This window comes from Sus scrofa, chromosome 9, assembly GCF_054392235.1.
Source record: "Sus scrofa isolate SSC_HxYL_T2T_F1_AM1 chromosome 9, Sscrofa_HxYL_maternal_Yorkshire_Landrace_v2.0, whole genome shotgun sequence".
NCBI lineage: Eukaryota > Metazoa > Chordata > Mammalia > Artiodactyla > Suidae > Sus > Sus scrofa.
The window spans coordinates 75,458,172-75,474,037 of record NC_139391.1 but is presented as its reverse complement, the minus strand read 5'-3'; the positions used below and the strand labels follow the sequence as shown (position 1 = coordinate 75,474,037).

At 40.6% G+C, this 15,866-nt stretch overlaps 1 protein-coding gene across 11 annotated transcripts in view; it reads right to left on the bottom strand.

Annotated features, from left to right (window-relative positions):
* The window catches only part of CDK14 (cyclin dependent kinase 14), a 631,911-nt gene that overhangs the window by 506,260 nt on the left and 109,785 nt on the right, over positions 1–15,866 (bottom strand). The window contains exon 1 of one of the 11 annotated variants that reach the window (XM_021102364.2): positions 4,529–4,663. The exons of 8 other annotated variants lie outside the window; for them this stretch is intronic. The gene's annotated coding sequence lies outside the window, so the exon portion shown is untranslated. Of the gene's footprint in view, positions 1–3,684; positions 4,388–4,528; positions 4,664–15,866 lie in introns of those variants that run through there. 2 more of the 11 variants (XM_084976987.1, XM_084976988.1) reach the window with 2 other exon arrangements.

The window sequence follows — 15,866 nt, the reverse complement described above, 5'->3', positions numbered from 1 at the left end:
CCACCTGAAAACAAACTCCAGTGCTTCCAGGAGCATTTCACTGTCCCCTTTGTATTTTTAGCAAGATCTCATTTAGCTGCGGAATAAGAAGCTGGAGCAAACTTGTATCAATAGGGCCAAAGAGGCAGTCTACAGAAAACAACAATCCTTCCAAAACCTGCTAGACGACAACTAGAATACTGAAGCATTCCTTCACATCTTCCTTGTAGCCACTCAAACCCAATGATACTAAGAAACTGTCATCTATGCTCCATAATCGAGCAAACTGGAGAAAGATCTTGGGCCACATACATCATGCAAGTTGATAGAAAAATGGAAATTAAGGATTTCTAGATGATGGTGACAATGATGATGATGGCTATTACTGAGTTCTTATTATATGAGTGACTATTAAAAATGCTTTATGAGCAGTTTCTCAATCTTTACAACAACCCCTGAGGTACTATTATTATCCCCATTTTACAGATAATTAAATTGAGGCACACAAGAATTAAGTAACATGTCCAAGGCCACACAGAGAGAGAGTATGCTCAAGAAATGGGTCTTACTCCAGGACTCTAAGGACAAAGCCCAAGCTCTTGACCACCAGACTGTCTGCCTTACATGTCCCCTGGGACTTCTATCCTGAGAGAAAGAAGCAAAGGACAGATCTGACCTGCAACACTTCTCTAATGCAGAAGAAAAGCACTTTCAAAATTGAGCAAAATAACTGCTCTGTGCTTCAAGGTCTCGTGACCCATCCTCCCCTCTCCTCCTCCCTGCCACTTTCACCACCTAAATTTAACAGGCTTGTAACTAATCTGATTCTCAATCAGCCTCATCTTGAGAGTCAAGTCTGAACATTAAAGTATTTGGGGATGGGGGTGGGAGGCAGAAAGCAATGAGATTCACTAAGTACAGGCTGGTGGGAAAGATGGGAAGCCTCAGGCATTAGACACTGCCATGCTGGATCTTTTTCTTTCCATGTATGTTCATGCTTCCTTAATAGTATGTTCAAGACATGGCTATAAACTGCTGACTTGCTGCATCTAAGAATCATCAAATTGGTCAATGGCAGATAAATGGACAGCTCTGGGGCCTGAACTTGGCTTTCTAAAAAGGATCCTCTATCAGAAAACCACCTGGATTTAGGAGTAGTATCAGAAAGAAATGTGAGACGAGAATGCTATGTTGATGAATCCAGGCTTCCCTCACCCAACAGAAACCTAGGCATTATAGCCTCAAGCTTATACTCTCTCTTATTACCCCCCATAACTCAGATGATACCTGGCTTTCTGAATTGAATGTCCACTGAAAACAGCAGTGGAAGAGAAGGCTTGCAGCACGTGTCAGGAATTTGAGAAGTGTTTCACCCGCCCATTGGCCAAACGCAATGAAACAGATACTACACTACTGGTTGAAGTACCTCCCAGTTCTAAGAGTCTCTGATTCTGCAAGAGGACTTCTACATGATCAGTCTCGGCTTATAAAGTTAGATAGAGTAAAAGGAGCAGAAGCAGAGGGTGTAAAATTTGAATGTTAATAATCACAAATGCCACAGTCCAGCCTTCCACTAAATATTTCAGCTGATACTTGCTTTCTGTAAGCAAAGACTTGACATGAAAGTCTAACTAGCTCAATTACCTCACCCAACTACCAGGTCACGCAAAGAATCCAAGTGTGATATATCCTTAGACCATTCTCTCAATACATTTCCATACCACATTCCTTGCTCTTCCCCCCACCAGGCTTTTATTCTTAGTATCTCTAAATTATCTATCTATTTATTAGATGTCCAGAGAGGTCCATAATGAACCTGATTTAGTGAAATCATGTAAGCAGGGAAATTTGCTATCTTTTCCACATAAAAATCAAGGCATACATTATAAAGAAATAAAATTCTGATACATGGCACAGCACGGATAAACCTTGAAAACATGCTAAGTGAAATAAACCAAACAAAAATGGATAAATACTGTATGATTCCACCTGATATGATATGAGTTACCTAGAATAGGCAAATTCACAGACCCAGAAAGCAGACCAGCGATTACCAGGGGCTGCAGGGAGGGAGGATGGGGAGTTATCACTAAATGGGTACAGAATATCTGTTCAGGATGAGGAAAAGTTCTGAAAGTGGACAGTGATGATGGTAGCAAAAGACTGTGAATGTTCTTATGCCAATGAATTATACACTTAAAAATGGATCAAACGGAAAATTCTGCTATGCATATATATCATACCACATTTTTTTTTTTTTGGATGCACCCACGGCATGTGTAAGTTCCCAGGCCAGAGATCAAACACATACCACAGCAGTAACCCCAGGCACTGAAGTAACGATGCCAGAGCCTTAACTCACCGAGCCACATGGGAACTCCTATACCACAGTTTTAAAAGTGGAAAAAACCAAATCATATGGTACCTGTTTCACAATTGCCCAAAATGACAAAAAACCTGCCCCAAATTTCTCCTTGAAATATTTTAAAAAGTAGATTGTAAGTTTTATGAGGACAGGAACCAGGTCATTTTATTAACTGTTACACAGAAGTTGCACTGTTACACAATAGACTCTCCATAAATATTTGTTTAAAAAATAAAAATAAATGATTAAAAGAAAATAGAAGGATTCTCCTAGAGAGGAAAGTATAAAAGGCATAAAATTTACTTATGCATACGAAAGTATAAGCAGTATATTCCCAAGAAAAATACTAATGCTCCTCTATCCAAGCTCCTTCAGGAAGGGGATGTATCTCTTTTCATCTCTTTCACACACATCTTATGAGGTCTTACACAGAATAGATGGCTGATAAATGTTTGCAGAATGAGGAATAAAAAACTCTATGATTGTAAAATCAATGTCATATTACTGCTCTACTCTTTGCCTTTTTAAAAATTACTTACTTTTTATAAACATACAACTCCTCTGTCACAGGGCGGAAAAAATAAACCCCACAGCTTACACAAAGTGAAGGTAAAAAATATAAATAGCTAGAACAAATCATTCTCAGAAAATGAAACAGCAAACACAGGGCATAACACCTTCTGAATAGAAAAAAGTTGGGGTTTTTTTCTGGTTTTTTTTTTAAAGAACTGAAGTATAGAAAAGAACAGTATAGCTCATCTTGATTTTTTTAGGAAATAATAAACAGTCAAAATAAATGTTGAACTCTCTTTGGAAGAAAATCCTAACATTCATTCTTAAAAATCAATGTTCAACCTTTATAATAAATAGTTGAGTAAAGATTAGAAGAATATTTAAGGCTCCTCCCTTCTCCCTCAAAAATTCTAGTGAAATGAAACATTATCAATATTTCTCTCAAATAGCCTATCAAGTAATCAGGTGATCTTTCTTAAAAATACTTACGTTACAAAATTACACACAACTGGGGCTTATGGCCAACATGCCACCGCAAGTAACTGATGCTTTTCTCAACTAATATTCACTAATACCTACATCATTTACATTTTACGGAAAGTACTTAAAGTATACATAAGTAGAATTTTTGAAGCAAAAAAAAAAAAAAATCAAATGCTGACATCCTTAACATTCAGTACGTATATAATAGATGGATCCTTATATATTCACCAGACCATGTAATGTAGTAGTCTCACTTTGAACAATATTAAAACACATCCTTGAACTTCAACCACCCCCCACCCCCAATACCACGTGCCAATTAACAAAGGAAATAGGAATTCAACCTCTGTAGATACATATCAAGGTTTACATTTCTGTCTCTCAATTGTTATCTTCTCCACCAGCAGGTAAGCATCATTTGGAAGGAGGCTGTCTGCTGCCCCGGTCCTTCATGCATGCAGGACTTCTCCATTAGCATCCAAAATGCTAACAGTCCACTCTCAGAACCAGCACTTCAAGCAGGACTGCAAGGATTATCACTTCCATACATGAAAGCATAACCACTACAGGTGTAAGGATGCAAAATACCAGCACAGTGACCTGTGCCAGGCAGCACACACTTAAAGCAGGTGCATTTCTGTGCTCCAGAAGGGAGGGGGTGGGAAGAGCAGGGAGGAAGCCCCAGATCTCTGATATATTAGAGATGTTTACGGCACTCAGATCCGATCAAGCTAATTCATGGACATCGGTTTACCCAAATGAAAAAAGTAATCTCCCATCCTTCACCGGCTTGACTAAGAGGGCATTCAGCCAAGCATAGCCAGGCAAAGGTCTCTTTAAGACGTAATAAATAAGACGAGTTTCAGAAGAAATAAGACTCAGCTATGGCAAAGCAGCACAGTCGCAAAGGTTTCCTCTTCTCACTGCTCCCGGTGTTTACAAACTACAAGCAGTAGCCTCGGGAACCTCAGGAGACTCTCCGGTGGGTAACCTCCCGTCAGATCTTTAGTTTAAACAGCCCCTTGATTAATCTGTGATGTTTTGGGCAGTTAAATAGAAGGGGGTGAGTTAAATGACAAGCACAAAATGAATCCTTTTCAAGTTGTAAATGAGTGAGTCAGGATTCAGACTTGCCGAGATGCTCCAAATTAAAACCCTTGCTCTAATTTTAAGCATGCTCTGTCTTACCGTTTTGCTGTTGTCTCTCCTGGGCTCAAATCACCTGGAACTCTTTAACATGTCCCTAGCAATGTGTTTGCACCAGGCCAGGCTCATACAGCAACTGAATTCACATCTTTCTGCACTAGCAAGCTGAAATGGTACGGCCGTACTACAACCAAGAAAGGGGGAAGCAAAAGCAAAAGCAAAAAAAAAAAAAAAAAACCCAAACACCCAGAAATCACCTAGAGAACCTAATCTCAATGAAATAAGACCAAAAATAGTTTAGAAGAACACAAAGGACATGCTAGTGTTCAGCGTCAATAGCTTTAACAGTTTAATTTTTTCCCAAAAGAATCTAATTTTTTTTTTTTCTCCAAACACGATGGACTTGCCTGTGGAGTTCCCAGGAAGGCAGAGTAACCGGGCTCTGCAGCAGCATTGCAGCCAAAGTAACCGTGCATATGCTGTCCAGGCAATTCACAACATACTGTCTCTTCAGAAAGATATTGATTGCCAATGCAGGGCTGCTTCAAAAGAATACAGAATGGGAGCCAAACAGCTAATGGTGATTGCATAGGAGGAAAAACATTTAATCAAGGGGATGCACCTCATCACGCTCAATTCAATTTTTTAAAAGCTCTGGGGCAAGCCAAGAAGTGTCTTGAGTGACAACCCCATTCAACAGTAATCTGAGGTCAGAGAGAAGGCCAAGTTTAGGCTACCATCATTTGTGCTGCAAAAGCCACTAAAATGGTTGAATGTGTCTATGTGTGTAGATTTGTCATATGCAAATGGGGCATGAGGAGAACTCTAATAAAACAACCATACACCAAATATAGGAGGTTAAAAAAAAAAAAAAAAAAAGCACAGGTATAGCATCTATGGAACCAAAGTGATAAAATACAGAGTTATGAGCCTGCAGAATTCTTGATGGGGTTATAGTTCATACCACCCTCAAGAGTAAAATATCAATACAGACCACATCTCACAATCCTCAGGGTAATTGTGTCAAGTCATACCACAGGGCGCTGGGTGGCAAGGAAGGATGCCAAACTGCTACTCTCATAGCGACCCCTACAGGAGAGTGGATGATCTACAAGTCATCCTTGTTTTAAAGTATTTTGCTAGCCTCGGAAAAAAGAACCCCCCCCACACAAAAAGGGGGTACAGATTAGATGAAGACACAAGGATACAACTGAAAAATACATGAGATAAGAAATTTTAAAAGTCAGGCATGAAATCTGACCTCACAGATATTCACTTAAGAAATTAAAATACAAGAAGTAACTACGGTGTCAATGCTAAGTGGCCAATGGCTCCAGAGCTCCCAGAAGTAGGTGGACAGTTATAACCAGAAATCTCAGGGAAAAGCACTTTTCCCTTCACATCCTAACTGGTTTAAAGGAATCATCTCCCTATCCCCCATGTGCAAACCATCTTTGCCTTCAACCTTTTGAATAACACCGAGAAGATACTGAACTTTAATTTTTTCTGCAACACAAAAGCTCATTCAAAAGTCTTTTTCTTTTTTTTTTTGTCTTTTTACCTTTTTCTAGGGTCGCTCCCGCGGCATATAGAAATTCCCAGGCTAGGGGTCGAATCAGAGCCAGAGCCACAGCAACACGGGATCCAAGCTACGTCTGCAACCTACACCACAGCTCAAAGCAACACCGGATCCTTAACCCACTGAGCAAGGCCAGGGAACAAACCCACAACCTCATGGTTCCTAGTCGGATTCGCTAACCACTGCGCCACGATGGGAACTCCCCATTCATAAGTCTTACAAAAGTTCTCCTACACAAATATCACGTACTTCCCCTTCACCAAAGCATGCAAACTGTCTCCTTAATATCTGAAAACTACTCTGAGTTATACGAACATCATTTCTGTGGAGCAAGACCTTGTTTCAACAAGTCTTTCAAGAATCCGGAGTTTTGTTTGAGGATTACTCAACACTGCAGCCCACGAAGACACTCCTTCTTCAGAACCACCAGCACTTCTTATTGGAATCATTTAGGATTTAATCATATGCTGCCTCATAAAACTTTGTCATAGTACTGCCATCTTCCCATTTGAAGGCCCTTGAGGAACAAACCTGTATCAACGGCATCTTTTTTTCACTCCTCCATAGCATACAACACAATCGAGGCATCCAGCAAATGTTAAATAAAAATTTTAAAGAATTAATGAATTTCCCAACTCCATATTTTAGGGTTTAGATCATTCAATGTCCCCTGACAAAAATCTAGAAGTGTTATCTTTGAGTCACTTCATTTACGTAGTTTCAACATGTCTTTTCTATAGAGCTGGTAGATAAAGGCAGATACAACGTTTGCATTCACTAAACTAGTCTATGAAAAACCAACAAACAACACAATAACCTTCTCCTTTATTCTTTCCTTTATTCATTCAACAAACCTGTGTTGACGCACCCAGCAATGTGAACAGCCGTGTTCTCTGCATTCAAGGAACCCGATGAGTGGTTAAAAATAAAGCAAGTGATTACAATACACTGAAATGAGTGTTTTGAGAGCACTTAATCGGGTACAAACAATGTTCCTTGGATGGCTCCCAGAAGACATCACTGAGGAGGCAACATAATAAAGCTGAGGCTTGCAGACACGGCTGGAAATGGGCATTTGAGGAAGAACAGGACAGGACTAAAGGGTTCAAGGCCTGTACCTAGAAGCTGTCTGAGGAAACCGTGGGGGAGATGGCTCAGTGCCAGAGCACAACAGGCCCCCATAAGCCAGGTTAAGAAGTTAGGGATTTTATCTGACAGGAAGTGGCCATTTAATCGAATAGGAAGGCACTAAACGACTCAAGGTGGTGGAGTGGCTAGATGGGATTTTTCATTTTACAAACGGGCAAGCGGAGTAAAAACAGATTAAAGGCGTGAAGAAGGGACAGTGAGGAGGCCGCCTGAGAAATGAAGACCCTGAACTGAGTCAAGACCCTGAGCTAAAGCAATAAAAATGAAGATGGAAAAAAACAAAGGAGGTGAGAGACAGTCAGTATGAGCTACTTCTTGACTGACTGGACGGGGAATCAGGTGAGGAAAAAGTCCAGCACAGCTCTGGATTCTTAGGAATTATTGGGCCAAAGGTGAGGTTACAAACTAAAGAGGTAAATACAGGAAGAACAAAATCTTGACAAAGAGGGGCAATTATGAGTTCATTGTTTTTTCTGTTTTTTGGGGGGGCTTTGTCTTTTCTAGGGCCGCTCCCACAGCATATGGAGGTTCCCAGGCTAGGGGTCCAATCGGAGTTGTAGCCGCCAGCCTACACCACAGCCACAGCAACCCAGGATCCGAGGTGCATCTGTGACCTACACCACAGCTCATGGCATTGCCAGATCCTTAACCCACTGAGCAAGACCAGGGATCGAACCTGCAACCTCATGGTTCCTAGTCGGATTCGTTAACCACTGCACCACAGCAGGAACTCCATGAGTTCGTTGTTTTACATGTGGAGTTTTGGGTTATCTTTGCGCACCAAAGTGAACGTGTTGAGTAGGCAGAACGTGTTGAGTAGCCCAGATAAAAAGGGGAAAAGGTCACTTATGTGTCTTGGGTCAGGGTGTCCTGAAACCGAGCTGAGCCAGGATTCCTGTTCACCTAATTTACTGAGGACACGCTTTCAGAGAAAAGGAGTGAGGAGGCAGGATGGGGAAGATGGGAGAAAGCCAAGGAGGAAGGTGGCCTCTGGTGAAACAACTGTGCCCCACACGAGTGCTCCTGAGGCAAGAGGGCCTGGTGCACATCTGGGCAGTCATCACTGACTGGGGCCTGAAGCGGACAGCCTGTGACCTAAAGAGCCCCCTGGGTAGGTGAACCCCACAGGGCCACCCCACAAGGCTTCAATGTTGCTTTTCCAAAAATAGACCTCTGCTTCAGGAATCTTTGTCTTAGCTGCACTCTCCACCCAGAATGCTCTTCCCCAGCCCACTCCTTCTCAGGACTCCGGTGGCTCTCAGGAATCTCCCCCTCTGAGCCCTCCCTGAGCATCCCTCCTCAGCTCTCGGCCCTCCCTCCCCATGACATTACACTGTTTTTGCTTCTTCGCTACCTAATGTATGTACTAGTTTGCCTTCCTCCTCTCCGTTTCTACTAGAACACAAACTACTCAGAAGCCTAGACTTCTCCTCACGTTTTCTCCTATATTTCCTCAGCTCCTAAAACAGCCCTTGGTACTTGTTATATAAATAAGTATTAGGAGGAGCTGCTGCTGACAGTAGTTCAAACAAATTCTGTGGACTCCCATAGAGTGGAAATGGATGGGGAGCCTGAGAAATGTGTGGGAAGAATGCCCAGGCAAAAAAACAGTGTCAACGGATGCATACAACTATACATGAAGTTTGGCCATAGAAGAGAAATAAAGATAGTGGCTAAGGGCAAAGTGGGAAACTAATCAAGTTCATGTCTTCCAGGATTCATCATCCACTGCTATTAAGAATATCTTGGAGTTCCCACTGTGGCACAGGGGGCAAAGAAGCTGACTGCAGCGGCTCAGGTCACTGCAGAGGTGTAGGTTTGACCCTCAGCCTAGCACAGTGGGTGAAAGGATCTGGCACTGCCACAGCTGTGGCACAAGTCGAAGCTGCACTGAATTCAATTCCTGGCCCAGGAACTTCCATATGCCACAGGTGCAGCAAAAAAAAAAAAAAAAAAAAAAAAAAAAAAAAAAAAAAAAAAAAGAATATACATCGAGATGTGTATGAAACCACACCACAGAAGAACAATAGTGGAGATTTAAAGAAAGGGTCTGTCTTCAAAGAGAAGAGATAAACAAGCTTTATCAAAACACCACCTCCCTGAATTCAGAAGATAGGAAAGAAAGTGACAAGAATGCTAGATACTAACATTTACTTTGGTCACTTTTGCAAGTAAACAAAAATTGATCCCTTGAAATGCCTTCCTTTATATAATTTCTTCAATTTCTAAGAAGTGTTATGCACTTCTCTGGCACTTTCAATGGCTTATAATAAACAAAATATAATCTTGAATTGAGGAGTTCCCATCATGGGGCAATGGAAACAAATCCAACTAGGAACCATGAAGTTGCAGGTTCGATCCCTGGCCTCACTCAGTGGGTTAAGGATCCGGTGTTGCCATGAGCTGTGGTATAGGTCACAGATGCAGCTTAGGTCTGGCGTGGCTGTGGCTGTGGCGTAGGCTGGCAGCTGTAGCTTAGATTAGACCCCTAGCCTCGGAACATCCATATGCCACAGGTACGGCCCTAAAAATAAAAAATAAAAATAAAAAAAAAGCTTGAAGTGATGATGGGATCAGTTATGAAAGTCAGTGACCGCATCTGTACAGGGCCACTGGCTCCCAACCTCAGTAACTGACACATAGGAGTTTTTCAGATTCATTTATTTGGATGGTTCATTCTCTCTTTGCCATCAGGCTTTCCTTCTCATTATGGCCGTAAATGTACCAGTTCTATTAACAGCACCACATCCCTCTCAGTCTTGCCACAGCCTCTGTAACCATCTCTGCCCTGGGCAACTAGATAAGCAGGCTTATTAGAAGACTGTGAATAGGGTCTGAGTCAAATGATGGGTTCAAAGCAGAACTAGGAACTTTCTCCTGAGAAATTAGCTTAGGCACCCACTGATCACAAGTTTTACCCTCCAGACTTTGTGGTACTGCTCATCTACGCAGAAACTGTTGTTTCAAATCAATCTACACAGGACTTATCTCAGACATATGAGGCTGCCAGATGTCTGACCTTTACACAAATAGGGGCTTACAGACAGATGAAGCCAGAGAAAACTGAACCTGGAAAAAAAGTACTAGGAAAAAGGATAGAGACAGGCTTTTTTTTTTTTTTCCAAGCAAAGACAAGAAAATATTAAATAAGGAAACTTTTTAAAGATTAGGAAAGAGTAAGAAAAAAGGCTACTTTATGCATACAAACCTAAAATAAGCCATCCTCCTTAGGAGTTAATTTGATTAAATCTTTAAGTCTAAAGCAGAGAAAATATTTTATTTTGAAAAATTATAAAGACTGAAATTTCCCTCCAAAGAGGCCCAATTTCAAAATATTATAGTTCCATGTAACCCTGGCAATGTCTTTCTGTTATAAATTTATACAGTGAAATGTTCACATTATGACTGATTTTTATTTTTTATTTTTATTTTTATTTTTATTTTTTTTGTCTTTTTGCCATTTTCTTGGGCTGCTCCTGTAGCATATGGAGGTTCCCAGGCTAGGGGTCCAATCAGAGCTGTAGACGCCGGCCTACACCAGAGCCATAGCAACGCAGGGATCTGAACTGCGTCCGCAACCTACACCACAGCTCACAGCAACGCCAGATCCCTAACCCACTGAGCAAGGCCAGGGATCAAACCCACAACCTCATGGTTCCTAGTCAGATTCGTTAACCACTACACCACGATGGAAACACCTATGATTGACTTTTTTTTTTTTTTTTTTTGGCCTGGGCCCACAGCATTTGGAGGTGCCCAGGCCAGGGATCAAAACCCCCACCACAGCAGCAACCTGAGCCACTGCAGTGACAAACCAGATCCTTAACCCACTGCACCACAAGGGAACTCCCATAAACCCTAATTTTTTAATTAGCCCTAAAGAATTTATGACTTAATTCTTCTCCACTGATGCCAGTCATTACTTATATCCCCATATATTCAGAGAAATAATATTTACTTAAAATACTTTCTCGAAACACTATAAAATTCTGGAGGAGTTTGAAATGAATGTTTAAAAGCCATTTCTTAACAGCATACCAAAAAACATTCATATGCCATTCATGGCATTTTATGGAAACTTTGGAATTTTCATCTTAATACAAAACAATGTTGAGTGTTTTCTAGATTCGGGGGGTGGGGGGGATGAACTAATTTTATCAGTAAGTACAGATAATTCCATCAGCCAATTAATCTGTTTCTGAAATAATGGTGCATTCTGTTAAACTGCACCTTAAAAACAAGATTATTTATGAGGAAAATAAGACTGAGGACAGACCAGTGAAAACCCATGCATCCTGAGCACTAATAATAATTTTTTTTTAATGTCCTAACAAACAAAACCACACAGGCCATATGTATATCATATATCCTCTTTATCTCAGCATTCTGTGCAGTGCTCATGGTAGGTCTTGCATACAACAGATGTACTATATAAATGTATCTTGGCTAGAGATATATCCTGTGCTGGTCCCCATGAACTGCAGAAAACATGTCCAGGTGAAAAAAGTTCAGTTATGGAGTTCCTGTTGTGGCTCAGCAGTATCGAATCCAACTAGTAACCATGAGGATGCAGGTTCAAGCTCTGGCCTCACTCAGTGGGTTAAGTATCTGGTATTGCTGTGAGGGGTGGTGTAAGTTGCAGATGTGGCTCAGGTCCTGCGTTTCTGTGGCTGTGGCATAGCCCGGCAGCTCTAGCTCTGATTCAACCCCTAGCCTGGGAACCTCCATTTGTCCATATGCCACACTCGTGGCCCTAAAAAGACAAAAAAAAAAAAAAAAAAAAAAAGTCCACAAATAAATAAAGTAAAAGCAGGGGAGCTTTAAATTATGTTTGTTAAAAAGCAGTGTGGAAGGTTAAGAATAATGAATTAAGTAACAGAAACAGGTAGATACAGGTTATAATAATTAAAAGACAGGTCTTATTTTCGCCAGTATTTCAAAAATCTGATGTCTGAACACAGTTAGGTTTCTATGCAAGGTTTCAGCCTAATTCTTTCTCGGGAACAATTTTCGTCTTTCCTGTATTGTGTTTCCTTGCTGTGCGTCCTCAATTACCCTGAGTAACAACCAGCATGCATCTCACCTCAGTCTTTGCTTCTTCTCAGTTACATTTCTAATCCCTGTCATGTAAAACTTGTATTGGCCTTAAAATACATATTACATGTTTTCTACATGCATGTGCATGCCTATTTATGTGGTTAGTAATTATTCAGGTAATATATAAAATGCATGGGCATTTACATGGCCCAGCATAGTTTTTCCTATGAACACCCAAGCAGAAACACAACAGGACTTTTCACGTGGTGTGAAATGGAGCTAAGGTACCCAGATGTAAGATTTTATTATGATCACATTCACAAAAGAACAGTATCAGAGAGTTCCAAAGGTATAGAACGAACATGATCTGAGAAATGTGAATTAAACTATAAGATTTCAGCAGCAGACACAAAATCCTCAGGTAGCAGCAAGAAGAAAGGCAAAGGCGTGGAGAAAAGATGTGAGGGTTTTCCTCTCTCCCTGATGTCAGGATGCCAGGAAGGACAAAGGCTACAAATCTATGACTATCAAAAGCTTCTTAAAGAGCCAGGTATCATTTTTTTTTTTTAAACTTCTCTAAGTTTTTGAGTTACCTATGAAAAGGAGTGAAGAAAGTTTTCCAGTTCAGGGTTATAAGTCAGCTTTACTGCTTTTAGAGACTTTATCCTTGCTTTGTAAAATTTCACTTTGTTAGAAAATCAAGAAAATCCCCAAAGGAAAAAAACTTTCTTAAAATTTAGAGGCTGCCAAATAAACTTACAGAAATAACTTTGTATTTGGGAGTTCCTGTCATGGCTCAGCGGTAACAAACCCGACTATTATCCATGAAGACGTGGGTTCACTCCCTGGCCTCACTCAGTGGGTTAAGGATCCAGCATTGCCGTGAGCTTTATGGTGAAGGTCGCAGACACGGCTCAGACCCTGCATTGCTGTGGCTGTGGTGCAGGCTGGCAGCTATAGCTCCGATTCGACCCCTAGCCTGGGAACTTCCATATGCCTCGGGTGCTGCCCTAAAAGACAAAAAAACAAAACAAAACCAAAACCAAAACAAAAAAAAACCCACTTCACATTTGGCATTTTTAAATCTAGAAATACCCTGCCACTGATCTAATATGTAACTTCATCAAAACAAAAAGTATCCATTAAGGAATGTGCTTCCTTTGTATCATCTATACATCTAGGAAATGAAACACGATGCTGGACTATGAGAAAGAAGGGCTAACAATGCTGTACATTCAATAATAAAAACCCATGATAATGAAAAGATAACCAACTGAAGAAACAACTGATAGGAATATACGTGCACCTATGTAATGTAATGAACTTTCCTGTGGCCCATGTCTTAGCATTTACTTTTTCAAGTTAGTACTGGTATCATTTAGATCATTCTGAAACCACAAGTGCATCATCCTCAAAGAAAAGAAAGCAAACCGAAGTGAGCATTTGTCTAAGAAAGAACCGTCATCTGATCATACAACTGGTCCAGTCTCACTGGTGCAAAAGAGAAAGAGGTGCACTGCAAAAACACATAAGTAGCAGGAGTATAACAACTCTGAAATGCTTTCACTTATCCCTACACTCCTTTTGTACCCAATCAAAAAGTGAGAAGAGCAGCACCCAAATATTAGTAAAATCTATCCTGCCACTCCTTGCAAAATGTTTTTCGAATAAGATAGGTTTCCCCCCAAAATAATAAGATAGGTTCCTATTTCCAAAAAGAAGTAGAACCAATTGTTCCGAATGGTCAGCACATCTTTTCTCTTTGCCTGGGCTGGCTCTACCCCAATGCCATCCACCACAGTCCAGGGAGGGCTAAGCCCTGTCTACAAGCAGACAAGGGATCCAACTTAGGTCAGCCATCCCTGCGACTTTTCCACCCAGATCTGAGTTGCACCCTATACCTCCACCCCAATGGTGGCAAAGCAGAGAAAGCACTGGCTTAGAAGCAACCAGTGTCAGAGTCTCTAGCAATTGCAGAGAAACTGGACAGGGATCCTGAACTACCACGTACTAAGAGTAAAGACGAGAACAAGAGACTGACAGCGCTGATACCATGGAATTCCAGTCCCAGTCTGAGGACCAACTGCCTGGTTATCTGACTTTCTAGAGCATGGCTGTTCAGTCCTTGTTTCTATTCTGCCACACTATCCTCCCCAAAAATCCCATTTTTTTTCTTTAGCATCATCAAGTTGATTTTCAGTTCTTTGTAACCCAGAGTACTAGTGCTAGTACACAAGGAAATACATGCACAAAGGGATACGGAGCTATGGTGAAGCACTAATGTCAGAGCCAGAGCTAAGTAACTGTAGATATGCTGCTTTAAACATTAGGAAAAGAGGATTTAAGGTTGATGTTGACTTACATGATGGCAGGAAAGGAAGGTTTAATAGCAGATGAAGGTTTTTACAAAGCTATTTCACAAACCTACTATATATATAATATTTCTATAAATTGTACTAAATTATATATATTATTTTATTTATTTATCCTTATAATTTTCAGGGGAAATTGTAGAATTCCATAAGTCATGAAGCATGGCCTATTAGGCAGTTATCTGCACCTATAAGGTGCCTGAATGCTTGGACTAATTATTTTAACCAGGCTCCATGTTGCTATGACAGCATGTATTCGAATTTTAGGCACAGTACCTTAAGGGAAATAAACTGACTTGGCCTTGCAGATACCACTTACAAAGTGCTGGTAAATATCACTACCCAGAAGCAGCTAAGAAATACCATAGGAAATATGAAAGGTAAATCAGTTTGTAAAACCAGTCTGGGCCTTAAAGATTTTTGACCATGAAGGAAAGAGGGTTATTAAAAATTAAAGGACTAATAGCCAGGGGATTTTGGAGAAAGCCACAAAAGTACACTAGGGATTGATAGTGTATGAAAAGAAAGTGCTAAGAAGACCTAAAGTGAATTACGTTTTCTATATTTCATTGCAAAAGGATTTTTTCCATGTTCAGTTCATTTACCAGGCACTTACTGAACTTTAGATTAAGCTCTATAGGGGGTGTCAAGATGAATGAGACACAACGGGTGCTCTCACAAGTACTGACACAAATAGGTATAATACTAGAAATAATTGTCATGGAAGAAGTAAAAGAAAATACTAAGGAAGTTCAGGAAGAGGGAGGCTTCTGAATGATGGATTAAGCAAATGGCAAATTTTCACTGTAGGTAATCAAATTCTGAATACTAGAGTCACAAAGAATTCAATAGGTAAGATGATGGAAGGGGGCGTATATCCAAAGACTAGCGATGATCACTCTGAGCACAGTAATTGTTATCATCGATATTTGGATGTAACTTGATAATTTAACAAAGAAGCTTTGTGATATCATAGGCGCACAGCCTAGAAGAGTTGAATGATTTCCGTGATTTGAACCCTCATGAACAATGGTTCTTTTCTCCCTTCTGGTGGAAGATTATTTGGGTGGACTCCAGGGACTCCATGTACACAGTCTGCCCATATGGTTCAAAGATGTGTTTTTTCCTAGTTTCCCTGGACATAGAAAACCAAGCTCTTTTTTTCATATTGCTTAAGGAAAACTGAGCTTTGAGAATTGTTACAACAGCAAGTCACAGGGAATTCAGAGATCACCTTGACTTC